Here is a 16,676-nt window from a genome sequence, read left to right as displayed (position 1 = left end):
CAAGAGGGAGACAAGGGACTGCAAAATGGAAAATAGGCATCCACCAACTTTACAGACAACTTCTCCTTGCTCCTACAACCTCCATCCTTGCACAGTTTGTTATTCTTCTAGGTAACATAGTAACAAATCCAAATTGCTGCTCTCTTTGTAGGCAAGCAAGGCTTTGTTGCAACTGCAATTCTTACTTCTTCTTGAAATGTAGGGACGACAGTACATTCCATCACATCCATCTAGTGTACACAGGTAGGTCCATTGTGGCGGGCAGGCGAGCGGGCGGGCTGCTTTATTGGCTGTTTGCTGTTCCCCTACTCCACTCCACTATTTGACTGTTGTGCTGCATCAATCAATCAATCAATCAATCAATCAATCAATCAATCAATCAATCAGTGGCTGGCTCAGGTGCAGCTCTTTAACTTACCTAAAAGGGAGGGCGGAGAGAAGACAAGGAAGGTGAATGAGGTGTTCCAATGTGAAATGCCGGAAACACAGAAACACAGACGACACACAACAAGAGGTGGCAATCTATTCATTAATTGCATTTAATCAATGAGCTCATTATCACTCATGCATTGTCCAACAGGTGTTGAAATAATGGGATTAAAAGGGGAGATCCCTTCAGAAAGACAGAAACAATAGCAAAGACAAAAAACACTTTTGGAATCTGCTTTTAGTCAACACATAAGGAAAGGGTGCACCGGTCCTGGAAATACTGCAATACCAGGTCAATGCGTGGAGTGGACAGAGCAAGCTCTATTTCCATCTCCCTGTTCTAAAAATCCATTTAATATATGGTCCCCAGATAGGGGACGTATCAGATATTAAACTGATAAGAACAGATACTACACTTGATCTTAGCCAAAAGGCCGAGAAGCGATAACCCGAACGGGCCGCGCGTTGCCCGAGCCTGCCCGATACTGCTGTTCAGCCCTTGCAGCGATTCAGCCTACTTCTAGGCAATTCCATGGGGCCCTGCAGGCTCACACACTCACAGCTACACGGGAGGTGAATAAAGGCCGGAGAGGAAGCCAGACAGGATTTGCTTCTTTTGCTTGCACCACAATGCAGTGCTGAAAGAGGAGGAATCTACATAAAAACGCCTTCCTGGCAACGCCCAAATGCCCTGCTGCCATGCAGATAAACACTGGCAGCGGCAGCAAGTGCATGCCCACAGCCACCCCTTGTTCCTTCACACCTTGTATCAGCTGTAATCCAGTCCAGTCCAGTGCTGCCTGCTGAGCAGCACTGACCAACACTGCCTGGGCCCAGGCTTTTATCTCTGAGGCCCCATTATGATGTCAGAAAGCTGGCTCTGGAATCCTGAGGGCTCCACTATGACACGTGCAAAGTTCCGTCTGAACTTTATATAAGACGGTGAGGCTCAGTCAGTCACTCAGTGTTGCCTGAGAGGGCAACACTGCAACAGCCGGCCGCCAGGCTGTCTTTTTTTTGCACAGCTAGTTGCCTCCAGGAGGCCACAAGAGGGAGACAAGGGACTGCAAAATGGAAAATAGGCATCCACCAACTTTACAGACAACTTCTCCTTGCTCCTACAACCTCCATCCTTGCACAGTTTGTTATTCTTCTAGGTAACATAGTAACAAATCCAAATTGCTGCTCTCTTTGTAGGCAAGCAAGGCTTTGTTGCAACTGCAATTCTTACTTCTTGAAATGTAGGGACGACAGTACATTCCATCACATCCATCTAGTGTACACAGGTAGGTCCATTGTGGCGGGCAGGCGAGCGGGCGGGCTGCTTTATTGGCTGTTTGCTGTTCCCCTACTCCACTCCACTATTTGACTGTTGTGCTGCATCAATCAATCAATCAATCAATCAATCAATCAATCAATCAATCAATCAATCAGTGGCTGGCTCAGGTGCAGCTCTTTAACTTACCTAAAAGGGAGGGCGGAGAGAAGACAAGGAAGGTGAATGAGGTGTTCCAATGTGAAATGCCGGAAACACAGAAACACAGACGACACACAACAAGAGGTGGCAATCTATTCATTAATTGCATTTAATCAATGAGCTCATTATCACTCATGCATTGTCCAACAGGTGTTGAAATAATGGGATTAAAAGGGGAGATCCCTTCAGAAAGACAGAAACAATAGCAAAGACAAAAAACACTTTTGGAATCTGCTTTTAGTCAACACATAAGGAAAGGGTGCACCGGTCCTGGAAATACTGCAATACCAGGTCAATGCGTGGAGTGGACAGAGCAAGCTCTATTTCCATCTCCCTGTTCTAAAAATCCATTTAATATATGGTCCCCAGATAGGGGACGTATCAGATATTAAACTGATAAGAACAGATACTACACTTGATCTTAGCCAAAAGGCCGAGAAGCGATAACCCGAACGGGCCGCGCGTTGCCCGAGCCTGCCCGATACTGCTGTTCAGCCCTTGCAGCGATTCAGCCTACTTCTAGGCAATTCCATGGGGCCCTGCAGGCTCACACACTCACAGCTACACGGGAGGTGAATAAAGGCCGGAGAGGAAGCCAGACAGGATTTGCTTCTTTTGCTTGCACCACAATGCAGTGCTGAAAGAGGAGGAATCTACATAAAAACGCCTTCCTGGCAACGCCCAAATGCCCTGCTGCCATGCAGATAAACACTGGCAGCGGCAGCAAGTGCATGCCCACAGCCACCCCTTGTTCCTTCACACCTTGTATCAGCTGTAATCCAGTCCAGTCCAGTGCTGCCTGCTGAGCAGCACTGACCAACACTGCCTGGGCCCAGGCTTTTATCTCTGAGGCCCCATTATGATGTCAGAAAGCTGGCTCTGGAATCCTGAGGGCTCCACTATGACACGTGCAAAGTTCCGTCTGAACTTTATATAAGACGGTGAGGCTCAGTCAGTCACTCAGTGTTGCCTGAGAGGGCAACACTGCAACAGCCGGCCGCCAGGCTGTCTTTTTTTTGCACAGCTAGTTGCCTCCAGGAGGCCACAAGAGGGAGACAAGGGACTGCAAAATGGAAAATAGGCATCCACCAACTTTACAGACAACTTCTCCTTGCTCCTACAACCTCCATCCTTGCACAGTTTGTTATTCTTCTAGGTAACATAGTAACAAATCCAAATTGCTGCTCTCTTTGTAGGCAAGCAAGGCTTTGTTGCAACTGCAATTCTTACTTCTTGAAATGTAGGGACGACAGTACATTCCATCACATCCATCTAGTGTACACAGGTAGGTCCATTGTGGCGGGCAGGCGAGCGGGCGGGCTGCTTTATTGGCTGTTTGCTGTTCCCCTACTCCACTCCACTATTTGACTGTTGTGCTGCATCAATCAATCAATCAATCAATCAATCAATCAATCAATCAATCAATCAATCAATCAATCAATCAGTGGCTGGCTCAGGTGCAGCTCTTTAACTTACCTAAAAGGGAGGGCGGAGAGAAGACAAGGAAGGTGAATGAGGTGTTCCAATGTGAAATGCCGGAAACACAGAAACACAGACGACACACAACAAGAGGTGGCAATCTATTCATTAATTGCATTTAATCAATGAGCTCATTATCACTCATGCATTGTCCAACAGGTGTTGAAATAATGGGATTAAAAGGGGAGATCCCTTCAGAAAGACAGAAACAATAGCAAAGACAAAAAACACTTTTGGAATCTGCTTTTAGTCAACACATAAGGAAAGGGTGCACCGGTCCTGGAAATACTGCAATACCAGGTCAATGCGTGGAGTGGACAGAGCAAGCTCTATTTCCATCTCCCTGTTCTAAAAATCCATTTAATATATGGTCCCCAGATAGGGGACGTATCAGATATTAAACTGATAAGAACAGATACTACACTTGATCTTAGCCAAAAGGCCGAGAAGCGATAACCCGAACGGGCCGCGCGTTGCCCGAGCCTGCCCGATACTGCTGTTCAGCCCTTGCAGCGATTCAGCCTACTTCTAGGCAATTCCATGGGGCCCTGCAGGCTCACACACTCACAGCTACACGGGAGGTGAATAAAGGCCGGAGAGGAAGCCAGACAGGATTTGCTTCTTTTGCTTGCACCACAATGCAGTGCTGAAAGAGGAGGAATCTACATAAAAACGCCTTCCTGGCAACGCCCAAATGCCCTGCTGCCATGCAGATAAACACTGGCAGCGGCAGCAAGTGCATGCCCACAGCCACCCCTTGTTCCTTCACACCTTGTATCAGCTGTAATCCAGTCCAGTCCAGTGCTGCCTGCTGAGCAGCACTGACCAACACTGCCTGGGCCCAGGCTTTTATCTCTGAGGCCCCATTATGATGTCAGAAAGCTGGCTCTGGAATCCTGAGGGCTCCACTATGACACGTGCAAAGTTCCGTCTGAACTTTATATAAGACGGTGAGGCTCAGTCAGTCACTCAGTGTTGCCTGAGAGGGCAACACTGCAACAGCCGGCCGCCAGGCTGTCTTTTTTTTGCACAGCTAGTTGCCTCCAGGAGGCCACAAGAGGGAGACAAGGGACTGCAAAATGGAAAATAGGCATCCACCAACTTTACAGACAACTTCTCCTTGCTCCTACAACCTCCATCCTTGCACAGTTTGTTATTCTTCTAGGTAACATAGTAACAAATCCAAATTGCTGCTCTCTTTGTAGGCAAGCAAGGCTTTGTTGCAACTGCAATTCTTACTTCTTCTTGAAATGTAGGGACGACAGTACATTCCATCACATCCATCTAGTGTACACAGGTAGGTCCATTGTGGCGGGCAGGCGAGCGGGCGGGCTGCTTTATTGGCTGTTTGCTGTTCCCCTACTCCACTCCACTATTTGACTGTTGTGCTGCATCAATCAATCAATCAATCAATCAATCAATCAATCAATCAATCAATCAGTGGCTGGCTCAGGTGCAGCTCTTTAACTTACCTAAAAGGGAGGGCGGAGAGAAGACAAGGAAGGTGAATGAGGTGTTCCAATGTGAAATGCCGGAAACACAGAAACACAGACGACACACAACAAGAGGTGGCAATCTATTCATTAATTGCATTTAATCAATGAGCTCATTATCACTCATGCATTGTCCAACAGGTGTTGAAATAATGGGATTAAAAGGGGAGATCCCTTCAGAAAGACAGAAACAATAGCAAAGACAAAAAACACTTTTGGAATCTGCTTTTAGTCAACACATAAGGAAAGGGTGCACCGGTCCTGGAAATACTGCAATACCAGGTCAATGCGTGGAGTGGACAGAGCAAGCTCTATTTCCATCTCCCTGTTCTAAAAATCCATTTAATATATGGTCCCCAGATAGGGGACGTATCAGATATTAAACTGATAAGAACAGATACTACACTTGATCTTAGCCAAAAGGCCGAGAAGCGATAACCCGAACAGGCCGCGCGTTGCCCGAGCCTGCCCGATACTGCTGTTCAGCCCTTGCAGCGATTCAGCCTACTTCTAGGCAATTCCATGGGGCCCTGCAGGCTCACACACTCACAGCTACACGGGAGGTGAATAAAGGCCGGAGAGGAAGCCAGACAGGATTTGCTTCTTTTGCTTGCACCACAATGCAGTGCTGAAAGAGGAGGAATCTACATAAAAACGCCTTCCTGGCAACGCCCAAATGCCCTGCTGCCATGCAGATAAACACTGGCAGCGGCAGCAAGTGCATGCCCACAGCCACCCCTTGTTCCTTCACACCTTGTATCAGCTGTAATCCAGTCCAGTCCAGTGCTGCCTGCTGAGCAGCACTGACCAACACTGCCTGGGCCCAGGCTTTTATCTCTGAGGCCCCATTATGATGTCAGAAAGCTGGCTCTGGAATCCTGAGGGCTCCACTATGACACGTGCAAAGTTCCGTCTGAACTTTATATAAGACGGTGAGGCTCAGTCAGTCACTCAGTGTTGCCTGAGAGGGCAACACTGCAACAGCCGGCCGCCAGGCTGTCTTTTTTTTGCACAGCTAGTTGCCTCCAGGAGGCCACAAGAGGGAGACAAGGGACTGCAAAATGGAAAATAGGCATCCACCAACTTTACAGACAACTTCTCCTTGCTCCTACAACCTCCATCCTTGCACAGTTTGTTATTCTTCTAGGTAACATAGTAACAAATCCAAATTGCTGCTCTCTTTGTAGGCAAGCAAGGCTTTGTTGCAACTGCAATTCTTACTTCTTCTTGAAATGTAGGGACGACAGTACATTCCATCACATCCATCTAGTGTACACAGGTAGGTCCATTGTGGCGGGCAGGCGAGCGGGCGGGCTGCTTTATTGGCTGTTTGCTGTTCCCCTACTCCACTCCACTATTTGACTGTTGTGCTGCATCAATCAATCAATCAATCAATCAATCAATCAATCAATCAATCAATCAATCAATCAATCAGTGGCTGGCTCAGGTGCAGCTCTTTAACTTACCTAAAAGGGAGGGCGGAGAGAAGACAAGGAAGGTGAATGAGGTGTTCCAATGTGAAATGCCGGAAACACAGAAACACAGACGACACACAACAAGAGGTGGCAATCTATTCATTAATTGCATTTAATCAATGAGCTCATTATCACTCATGCATTGTCCAACAGGTGTTGAAATAATGGGATTACAAGGGGAGATCCCTTCAGAAAGACAGAAACAATAGCAAAGACAAAAAACACTTTTGGAATCTGCTTTTAGTCAACACATAAGGAAAGGGTGCACCGGTCCTGGAAATACTGCAATACCAGGTCAATGCGTGGAGTGGACAGAGCAAGCTCTATTTCCATCTCCCTGTTCTAAAAATCCATTTAATATATGGTCCCCAGATAGGGGACGTATCAGATATTAAACTGATAAGAACAGATACTACACTTGATCTTAGCCAAAAGGCCGAGAAGCGATAACCCGAACGGGCCGCGCGTTGCCCGAGCCTGCCCGATACTGCTGTTCAGCCCTTGCAGCGATTCAGCCTACTTCTAGGCAATTCCATGGGGCCCTGCAGGCTCACACACTCACAGCTACACGGGAGGTGAATAAAGGCCGGAGAGGAAGCCAGACAGGATTTGCTTCTTTTGCTTGCACCACAATGCAGTGCTGAAAGAGGAGGAATCTACATAAAAACGCCTTCCTGGCAACGCCCAAATGCCCTGCTGCCATGCAGATAAACACTGGCAGCGGCAGCAAGTGCATGCCCACAGCCACCCCTTGTTCCTTCACACCTTGTATCAGCTGTAATCCAGTCCAGTCCAGTGCTGCCTGCTGAGCAGCACTGACCAACACTGCCTGGGCCCAGGCTTTTATCTCTGAGGCCCCATTATGATGTCAGAAAGCTGGCTCTGGAATCCTGAGGGCTCCACTATGACACGTGCAAAGTTCCCTCTGAACTTTATATAAGACGGTGAGGCTCAGTCAGTCACTCAGTGTTGCCTGAGAGGGCAACACTGCAACAGCCGGCCGCCAGGCTGTCTTTTTTTTGCACAGCTAGTTGCCTCCAGGAGGCCACAAGAGGGAGACAAGGGACTGCAAAATGGAAAATAGGCATCCACCAACTTTACAGACAACTTCTCCTTGCTCCTACAACCTCCATCCTTGCACAGTTTGTTATTCTTCTAGGTAACATAGTAACAAATCCAAGTTGCTGCTCTCTTTGTAGGCAAGCAAGGCTTTGTTGCAACTGCAATTCTTACTTCTTCTTGAAATGTAGGGACGACAGTACATTCCATCACATCCATCTAGTGTACACAGGTAGGTCCATTGTGGCGGGCAGGCGAGCGGGCGGGCTGCTTTATTGGCTGTTTGCTGTTCCCCTACTCCACTCCACTATTTGACTGTTGTGCTGCATCAATCAATCAATCAATCAATCAATCAATCAATCAATCAATCAATCAATCAATCAATCAATCAGTGGCTGGCTCAGGTGCAGCTCTTTAACTTACCTAAAAGGGAGGGCGGAGAGAAGACAAGGAAGGTGAATGAGGTGTTCCAATGTGAAATGCCGGAAACACAGAAACACAGACGACACACAACAAGAGGTGGCAATCTATTCATTAATTGCATTTAATCAATGAGCTCATTATCACTCATGCATTGTCCAACAGGTGTTGAAATAATGGGATTAAAAGGGGAGATCCCTTCAGAAAGACAGAAACAATAGCAAAGACAAAAAACACTTTTGGAATCTGCTTTTAGTCAACACATAAGGAAAGGGTGCACCGGTCCTGGAAATACTGCAATACCAGGTCAATGCGTGGAGTGGACAGAGCAAGCTCTATTTCCATCTCCCTGTTCTAAAAATCCATTTAATATATGGTCCCCAGATAGGGGACGTATCAGATATTAAACTGATAAGAACAGATACTACACTTGATCTTAGCCAAAAGGCCGAGAAGCGATAACCCGAACGGGCCGCGCGTTGCCCGAGCCTGCCCGATACTGCTGTTCAGCCCTTGCAGCGATTCAGCCTACTTCTAGGCAATTCCATGGGGCCCTGCAGGCTCACACACTCACAGCTACACGGGAGGTGAATAAAGGCCGGAGAGGAAGCCAGACAGGATTTGCTTCTTTTGCTTGCACCACAATGCAGTGCTGAAAGAGGAGGAATCTACATAAAAACGCCTTCCTGGCAACGCCCAAATGCCCTGCTGCCATGCAGATAAACACTGGCAGCGGCAGCAAGTGCATGCCCACAGCCACCCCTTGTTCCTTCACACCTTGTATCAGCTGTAATCCAGTCCAGTCCAGTGCTGCCTGCTGAGCAGCACTGACCAACACTGCCTGGGCCCAGGCTTTTATCTCTGAGGCCCCATTATGATGTCAGAAAGCTGGCTCTGGAATCCTGAGGGCTCCACTATGACACGTGCAAAGTTCCGTCTGAACTTTATATAAGACGGTGAGGCTCAGTCAGTCACTCAGTGTTGCCTGAGAGGGCAACACTGCAACAGCCGGCCGCCAGGCTGTCTTTTTTTTGCACAGCTAGTTGCCTCCAGGAGGCCACAAGAGGGAGACAAGGGACTGCAAAATGGAAAATAGGCATCCACCAACTTTACAGACAACTTCTCCTTGCTCCTACAACCTCCATCCTTGCACAGTTTGTTATTCTTCTAGGTAACATAGTAACAAATCCAAATTGCTGCTCTCTTTGTAGGCAAGCAAGGCTTTGTTGCAACTGCAATTCTTACTTCTTCTTGAAATGTAGGGACGACAGTACATTCCATCACATCCATCTAGTGTACACAGGTAGGTCCATTGTGGCGGGCAGGCGAGCGGGCGGGCTGCTTTATTGGCTGTTTGCTGTTCCCCTACTCCACTCCACTATTTGACTGTTGTGCTGCATCAATCAATCAATCAATCAATCAATCAATCAATCAATCAGTGGCTGGCTCAGGTGCAGCTCTTTAACTTACCTAAAAGGGAGGGCGGAGAGAAGACAAGGAAGGTGAATGAGGTGTTCCAATGTGAAATGCCGGAAACACAGAAACACAGACGACACACAACAAGAGGTGGCAATCTATTCATTAATTGCATTTAATCAATGAGCTCATTATCACTCATGCATTGTCCAACAGGTGTTGAAATAATGGGATTAAAAGGGGAGATCCCTTCAGAAAGACAGAAACAATAGCAAAGACAAAAAACACTTTTGGAATCTGCTTTTAGTCAACACATAAGGAAAGGGTGCACCGGTCCTGGAAATACTGCAATACCAGGTCAATGCGTGGAGTGGACAGAGCAAGCTCTATTTCCATCTCCCTGTTCTAAAAATCCATTTAATATATGGTCCCCAGATAGGGGACGTATCAGATATTAAACTGATAAGAACAGATACTACACTTGATCTTAGCCAAAAGGCCGAGAAGCGATAACCCGAACGGGCCGCGCGTTGCCCGAGCCTGCCCGATACTGCTGTTCAGCCCTTGCAGCGATTCAGCCTACTTCTAGGCAATTCCATGGGGCCCTGCAGGCTCACACACTCACAGCTACACGGGAGGTGAATAAAGGCCGGAGAGGAAGCCAGACAGGATTTGCTTCTTTTGCTTGCACCACAATGCAGTGCTGAAAGAGGAGGAATCTACATAAAAACGCCTTCCTGGCAACGCCCAAATGCCCTGCTGCCATGCAGATAAACACTGGCAGCGGCAGCAAGTGCATGCCCACAGCCACCCCTTGTTCCTTCACACCTTGTATCAGCTGTAATCCAGTCCAGTCCAGTGCTGCCTGCTGAGCAGCACTGACCAACACTGCCTGGGCCCAGGCTTTTATCTCTGAGGCCCCATTATGATGTCAGAAAGCTGGCTCTGGAATCCTGAGGGCTCCACTATGACACGTGCAAAGTTCCGTCTGAACTTTATATAAGACGGTGAGGCTCAGTCAGTCACTCAGTGTTGCCTGAGAGGGCAACACTGCAACAGCCGGCCGCCAGGCTGTCTTTTTTTTGCACAGCTAGTTGCCTCCAGGAGGCCACAAGAGGGAGACAAGGGACTGCAAAATGGAAAATAGGCATCCACCAACTTTACAGACAACTTCTCCTTGCTCCTACAACCTCCATCCTTGCACAGTTTGTTATTCTTCTAGGTAACATAGTAACAAATACAAATTGCTGCTCTCTTTGTAGGCAAGCAAGGCTTTGTTGCAACTGCAATTCTTACTTCTTCTTGAAATGTAGGGACGACAGTACATTCCATCACATCCATCTAGTGTACACAGGTAGGTCCATTGTGGCGGGCAGGCGAGCGGGCGGGCTGCTTTATTGGCTGTTTGCTGTTCCCCTACTCCACTCCACTATTTGACTGTTGTGCTGCATCAATCAATCAATCAATCAATCAATCAATCAATCAATCAATCAATCAATCAATCAGTGGCTGGCTCAGGTGCAGCTCTTTAACTTACCTAAAAGGGAGGGCGGAGAGAAGACAAGGAAGGTGAATGAGGTGTTCCAATGTGAAATGCCGGAAACACAGAAACACAGACGACACACAACAAGAGGTGGCAATCTATTCATTAATTGCATTTAATCAATGAGCTCATTATCACTCATGCATTGTCCAACAGGTGTTGAAATAATGGGATTAAAAGGGGAGATCCCTTCAGAAAGACAGAAACAATAGCAAAGACAAAAAACACTTTTGGAATCTGCTTTTAGTCAACACATAAGGAAAGGGTGCACCGGTCCTGGAAATACTGCAATACCAGGTCAATGCGTGGAGTGGACAGAGCAAGCTCTATTTCCATCTCCCTGTTCTAAAAATCCATTTAATATATGGTCCCCAGATAGGGGACGTATCAGATATTAAACTGATAAGAACAGATACTACACTTGATCTTAGCCAAAAGGCCGAGAAGCGATAACCCGAACGGGCCGCGCGTTGCCCGAGCCTGCCCGATACTGCTGTTCAGCCCTTGCAGCGATTCAGCCTACTTCTAGGCAATTCCATGGGGCCCTGCAGGCTCACACACTCACAGCTACACGGGAGGTGAATAAAGGCCGGAGAGGAAGCCAGACAGGATTTGCTTCTTTTGCTTGCACCACAATGCAGTGCTGAAAGAGGAGGAATCTACATAAAAACGCCTTCCTGGCAACGCCCAAATGCCCTGCTGCCATGCAGATAAACACTGGCAGCGGCAGCAAGTGCATGCCCACAGCCACCCCTTGTTCCTTCACACCTTGTATCAGCTGTAATCCAGTCCAGTCCAGTGCTGCCTGCTGAGCAGCACTGACCAACACTGCCTGGGCCCAGGCTTTTATCTCTGAGGCCCCATTATGATGTCAGAAAGCTGGCTCTGGAATCCTGAGGGCTCCACTATGACACGTGCAAAGTTCCGTCTGAACTTTATATAAGACGGTGAGGCTCAGTCAGTCACTCAGTGTTGCCTGAGAGGGCAACACTGCAACAGCCGGCCGCCAGGCTGTCTTTTTTTTGCACAGCTAGTTGCCTCCAGGAGGCCACAAGAGGGAGACAAGGGACTGCAAAATGGAAAATAGGCATCCACCAACTTTACAGACAACTTCTCCTTGCTCCTACAACCTCCATCCTTGCACAGTTTGTTATTCTTCTAGGTAACATAGTAACAAATCCAAATTGCTGCTCTCTTTGTAGGCAAGCAAGGCTTTGTTGCAACTGCAATTCTTACTTCTTCTTGAAATGTAGGGACGACAGTACATTCCATCACATCCATCTAGTGTACACAGGTAGGTCCATTGTGGCGGGCAGGCGAGCGGGCGGGCTGCTTTATTGGCTGTTTGCTGTTCCCCTACTCCACTCCACTATTTGACTGTTGTGCTGCATCAATCAATCAATCAATCAATCAATCAATCAATCAATCAATCAATCAATCAATCAGTGGCTGGCTCAGGTGCAGCTCTTTAACTTACCTAAAAGGGAGGGCGGAGAGAAGACAAGGAAGGTGAATGAGGTGTTCCAATGTGAAATGCCGGAAACACAGAAACACAGACGACACACAACAAGAGGTGGCAATCTATTCATTAATTGCATTTAATCAATGAGCTCATTATCACTCATGCATTGTCCAACAGGTGTTGAAATAATGGGATTAAAAGGGGAGATCCCTTCAGAAAGACAGAAACAATAGCAAAGACAAAAAACACTTTTGGAATCTGCTTTTAGTCAACACATAAGGAAAGGGTGCACCGGTCCTGGAAATACTGCAATACCAGGTCAATGCGTGGAGTGGACAGAGCAAGCTCTATTTCCATCTCCCTGTTCTAAAAATCCATTTAATATATGGTCCCCAGATAGGGGACGTATCAGATATTAAACTGATAAGAACAGATACTACACTTGATCTTAGCCAAAAGGCCGAGAAGCGATAACCCGAACGGGCCGCGCGTTGCCCGAGCCTGCCCGATACTGCTGTTCAGCCCTTGCAGCGATTCAGCCTACTTCTAGGCAATTCCATGGGGCCCTGCAGGCTCACACACTCACAGCTACACGGGAGGTGAATAAAGGCCGGAGAGGAAGCCAGACAGGATTTGCTTCTTTTGCTTGCACCACAATGCAGTGCTGAAAGAGGAGGAATCTACATAAAAACGCCTTCCTGGCAACGCCCAAATGCCCTGCTGCCATGCAGATAAACACTGGCAGCGGCAGCAAGTGCATGCCCACAGCCACCCCTTGTTCCTTCACACCTTGTATCAGCTGTAATCCAGTCCAGTCCAGTGCTGCCTGCTGAGCAGCACTGACCAACACTGCCTGGGCCCAGGCTTTTATCTCTGAGGCCCCATTATGATGTCAGAAAGCTGGCTCTGGAATCCTGAGGGCTCCACTATGACACGTGCAAAGTTCCGTCTGAACTTTATATAAGACGGTGAGGCTCAGTCAGTCACTCAGTGTTGCCTGAGAGGGCAACACTGCAACAGCCGGCCGCCAGGCTGTCTTTTTTTTGCACAGCTAGTTGCCTCCAGGAGGCCACAAGAGGGAGACAAGGGACTGCAAAATGGAAAATAGGCATCCACCAACTTTACAGACAACTTCTCCTTGCTCCTTCAACCTCCATCCTTGCACAGTTTGTTATTCTTCTAGGTAACATAGTAACAAATCCAAATTGCTGCTCTCTTTGTAGGCAAGCAAGGCTTTGTTGCAACTGCAATTCTTACTTCTTCTTGAAATGTAGGGACGACAGTACATTCCATCACATCCATCTAGTGTACACAGGTAGGTCCATTGTGGCGGGCAGGCGAGCGGGCGGGCTGCTTTATTGGCTGTTTGCTGTTCCCCTACTCCACTCCACTATTTGACTGTTGTGCTGCATCAATCAATCAATCAATCAATCAATCAATCAATCAATCAATCAATCAATCAATCAGTGGCTGGCTCAGGTGCAGCTCTTTAACTTACCTAAAAGGGAGGGCGGAGAGAAGACAAGGAAGGTGAATGAGGTGTTCCAATGTGAAATGCCGGAAACACAGAAACACAGACGACACACAACAAGAGGTGGCAATCTATTCATTAATTGCATTTAATCAATGAGCTCATTATCACTCATGCATTGTCCAACAGGTGTTGAAATAATGGGATTAAAAGGGGAGATCCCTTCAGAAAGACAGAAACAATAGCAAAGACAAAAAACACTTTTGGAATCTGCTTTTAGTCAACACATAAGGAAAGGGTGCACCGGTCCTGGAAATACTGCAATACCAGGTCAATGCGTGGAGTGGACAGAGCAAGCTCTATTTCCATCTCCCTGTTCTAAAAATCCATTTAATATATGGTCCCCAGATAGGGGACGTATCAGATATTAAACTGATAAGAACAGATACTACACTTGATCTTAGCCAAAAGGCCGAGAAGCGATAACCCGAACGGGCCGCGCGTTGCCCGAGCCTGCCCGATACTGCTGTTCAGCCCTTGCAGCGATTCAGCCTACTTCTAGGCAATTCCATGGGGCCCTGCAGGCTCACACACTCACAGCTACACGGGAGGTGAATAAAGGCCGGAGAGGAAGCCAGACAGGATTTGCTTCTTTTGCTTGCACCACAATGCAGTGCTGAAAGAGGAGGAATCTACATAAAAACGCCTTCCTGGCAACGCCCAAATGCCCTGCTGCCATGCAGATAAACACTGGCAGCGGCAGCAAGTGCATGCCCACAGCCACCCCTTGTTCCTTCACACCTTGTATCAGCTGTAATCCAGTCCAGTCCAGTGCTGCCTGCTGAGCAGCACTGACCAACACTGCCTGGGCCCAGGCTTTTATCTCTGAGGCCCCATTATGATGTCAGAAAGCTGGCTCTGGAATCCTGAGGGCTCCACTATGACACGTGCAAAGTTCCGTCTGAACTTTATATAAGACGGTGAGGCTCAGTCAGTCACTCAGTGTTGCCTGAGAGGGCAACACTGCAACAGCCGGCCGCCAGGCTGTCTTTTTTTTGCACAGCTAGTTGCCTCCAGGAGGCCACAAGAGGGAGACAAGGGACTGCAAAATGGAAAATAGGCATCCACCAACTTTACAGACAACTTCTCCTTGCTCCTACAACCTCCATCCTTGCACAGTTTGTTATTCTTCTAGGTAACATAGTAACAAATCCAAATTGCTGCTCTCTTTGTAGGCAAGCAAGGCTTTGTTGCAACTGCAATTCTTACTTCTTCTTGAAATGTAGGGACGACAGTACATTCCATCACATCCATCTAGTGTACACAGGTAGGTCCATTGTGGCGGGCAGGCGAGCGGGCGGGCTGCTTTATTGGCTGTTTGCTGTTCCCCTACTCCACTCCACTATTTGACTGTTGTGCTGCATCAATCAATCAATCAATCAATCAATCAATCAATCAATCAATCAATCAATCAATCAGTGGCTGGCTCAGGTGCAGCTCTTTAACTTACCTAAAAGGGAGGGCGGAGAGAAGACAAGGAAGGTGAATGAGGTGTTCCAATGTGAAATGCCGGAAACACAGAAACACAGACGACACACAACAAGAGGTGGCAATCTATTCATTAATTGCATTTAATCAATGAGCTCATTATCACTCATGCATTGTCCAACAGGTGTTGAAATAATGGGATTAAAAGGGGAGATCCCTTCAGAAAGACAGAAACAATAGCAAAGACAAAAAACACTTTTGGAATCTGCTTTTAGTCAACACATAAGGAAAGGGTGCACCGGTCCTGGAAATACTGCAATACCAGGTCAATGCGTGGAGTGGACAGAGCAAGCTCTATTTCCATCTCCCTGTTCTAAAAATCCATTTAATATATGGTCCCCAGATAGGGGACGTATCAGATATTAAACTGATAAGAACAGATACTACACTTGATCTTAGCCAAAAGGCCGAGAAGCGATAACCCGAACGGGCCGCGCGTTGCCCGAGCCTGCCCGATACTGCTGTTCAGCCCTTGCAGCGATTCAGCCTACTTCTAGGCAATTCCATGGGGCCCTGCAGGCTCACACACTCACAGCTACACGGGAGGTGAATAAAGGCCGGAGAGGAAGCCAGACAGGATTTGCTTCTTTTGCTTGCACCACAATGCAGTGCTGAAAGAGGAGGAATCTACATAAAAACGCCTTCCTGGCAACGCCCAAATGCCCTGCTGCCATGCAGATAAACACTGGCAGCGGCAGCAAGTGCATGCCCACAGCCACCCCTTGTTCCTTCACACCTTGTATCAGCTGTAATCCAGTCCAGTCCAGTGCTGCCTGCTGAGCAGCACTGACCAACACTGCCTGGGCCCAGGCTTTTATCTCTGAGGCCCCATTATGATGTCAGAAAGCTGGCTCTGGAATCCTGAGGGCTCCACTATGACACGTGCAAAGTTCCGTCTGAACTTTATATAAGACGGTGAGGCTCAGTCAGTCACTCAGTGTTGCCTGAGAGGGCAACACTGCAACAGCCGGCCGCCAGGCTGTCTTTTTTTTGCACAGCTAGTTGCCTCCAGGAGGCCACAAGAGGGAGACAAGGGACTGCAAAATGGAAAATAGGCATCCACCAACTTTACAGACAACTTCTCCTTGCTCCTACAACCTCCATCCTTGCACAGTTTGTTATTCTTCTAGGTAACATAGTAACAAATCCAAATTGCTGCTCTCTTTGTAGGCAAGCAAGGCTTTGTTGCAACTGCAATTCTTACTTCTTCTTGAAATGTAGGGACGACAGTACATTCCATCACATCCATCTAGTGTACACAGGTAGGTCCATTGTGGCGGGCAGGCGAGCGGGCGGGCTGCTTTATTGGCTGTTTGCTGTTCCCCTACTCCACTCCACTATTTGACTGTTGTGCTGCATCAATCAATCAATCAATCAATCAATCAATCAATCAATCAATCAGTG

At 47.7% G+C, this 16,676-nt stretch overlaps 11 non-coding genes across 11 annotated transcripts; all 11 read right to left on the bottom strand.

The window, feature by feature from the left end:
• Window positions 1-684: 684 nt before the first annotated feature.
• On the bottom strand, window positions 685-875 carry LOC142720924 (U2 spliceosomal RNA). Its single transcript, XR_012873682.1, has one exon. It is a non-coding gene; the product is annotated as a U2 spliceosomal RNA (small nuclear RNA).
• A 1,285-nt stretch (window positions 876-2,160) lies between these two features.
• LOC142720923 (U2 spliceosomal RNA) lies at window positions 2,161-2,351 on the bottom strand. Its single transcript, XR_012873681.1, has one exon. It is a non-coding gene; the product is annotated as a U2 spliceosomal RNA (small nuclear RNA).
• A 1,297-nt stretch (window positions 2,352-3,648) lies between these two features.
• Window positions 3,649-3,839, bottom strand: LOC142720922 (U2 spliceosomal RNA). Its single transcript, XR_012873680.1, has one exon. It is a non-coding gene; the product is annotated as a U2 spliceosomal RNA (small nuclear RNA).
• Window positions 3,840-5,123: 1,284 nt separating this feature from the next.
• Window positions 5,124-5,314, bottom strand: LOC142720919 (U2 spliceosomal RNA). The gene has a single exon (XR_012873678.1). It is a non-coding gene; the product is annotated as a U2 spliceosomal RNA (small nuclear RNA).
• Window positions 5,315-6,610: 1,296 nt separating this feature from the next.
• LOC142720918 (U2 spliceosomal RNA) lies at window positions 6,611-6,801 on the bottom strand. The gene has a single exon (XR_012873677.1). It is a non-coding gene; the product is annotated as a U2 spliceosomal RNA (small nuclear RNA).
• Window positions 6,802-8,101: 1,300 nt separating this feature from the next.
• LOC142720917 (U2 spliceosomal RNA) lies at window positions 8,102-8,292 on the bottom strand. Its single transcript, XR_012873676.1, has one exon. It is a non-coding gene; the product is annotated as a U2 spliceosomal RNA (small nuclear RNA).
• Window positions 8,293-9,568: 1,276 nt separating this feature from the next.
• LOC142720916 (U2 spliceosomal RNA) lies at window positions 9,569-9,759 on the bottom strand. Its single transcript, XR_012873675.1, has one exon. It is a non-coding gene; the product is annotated as a U2 spliceosomal RNA (small nuclear RNA).
• A 1,292-nt stretch (window positions 9,760-11,051) lies between these two features.
• LOC142720915 (U2 spliceosomal RNA) lies at window positions 11,052-11,242 on the bottom strand. The gene has a single exon (XR_012873674.1). It is a non-coding gene; the product is annotated as a U2 spliceosomal RNA (small nuclear RNA).
• Window positions 11,243-12,534: 1,292 nt separating this feature from the next.
• On the bottom strand, window positions 12,535-12,725 carry LOC142720914 (U2 spliceosomal RNA). The gene has a single exon (XR_012873673.1). It is a non-coding gene; the product is annotated as a U2 spliceosomal RNA (small nuclear RNA).
• A 1,292-nt stretch (window positions 12,726-14,017) lies between these two features.
• LOC142720913 (U2 spliceosomal RNA) lies at window positions 14,018-14,208 on the bottom strand. Its single transcript, XR_012873671.1, has one exon. It is a non-coding gene; the product is annotated as a U2 spliceosomal RNA (small nuclear RNA).
• A 1,292-nt stretch (window positions 14,209-15,500) lies between these two features.
• Window positions 15,501-15,691, bottom strand: LOC142720912 (U2 spliceosomal RNA). Its single transcript, XR_012873670.1, has one exon. It is a non-coding gene; the product is annotated as a U2 spliceosomal RNA (small nuclear RNA).
• Window positions 15,692-16,676: the final 985 nt, after the last annotated feature.

This window comes from Rhinoderma darwinii, unplaced genomic scaffold, assembly GCF_050947455.1.
Source record: "Rhinoderma darwinii isolate aRhiDar2 unplaced genomic scaffold, aRhiDar2.hap1 Scaffold_513, whole genome shotgun sequence".
Lineage (NCBI taxonomy): Eukaryota > Metazoa > Chordata > Amphibia > Anura > Rhinodermatidae > Rhinoderma > Rhinoderma darwinii.
Note: the sequence above shows the minus strand (reverse complement) of the source record. Positions and strands in the feature narration are given on the sequence as shown.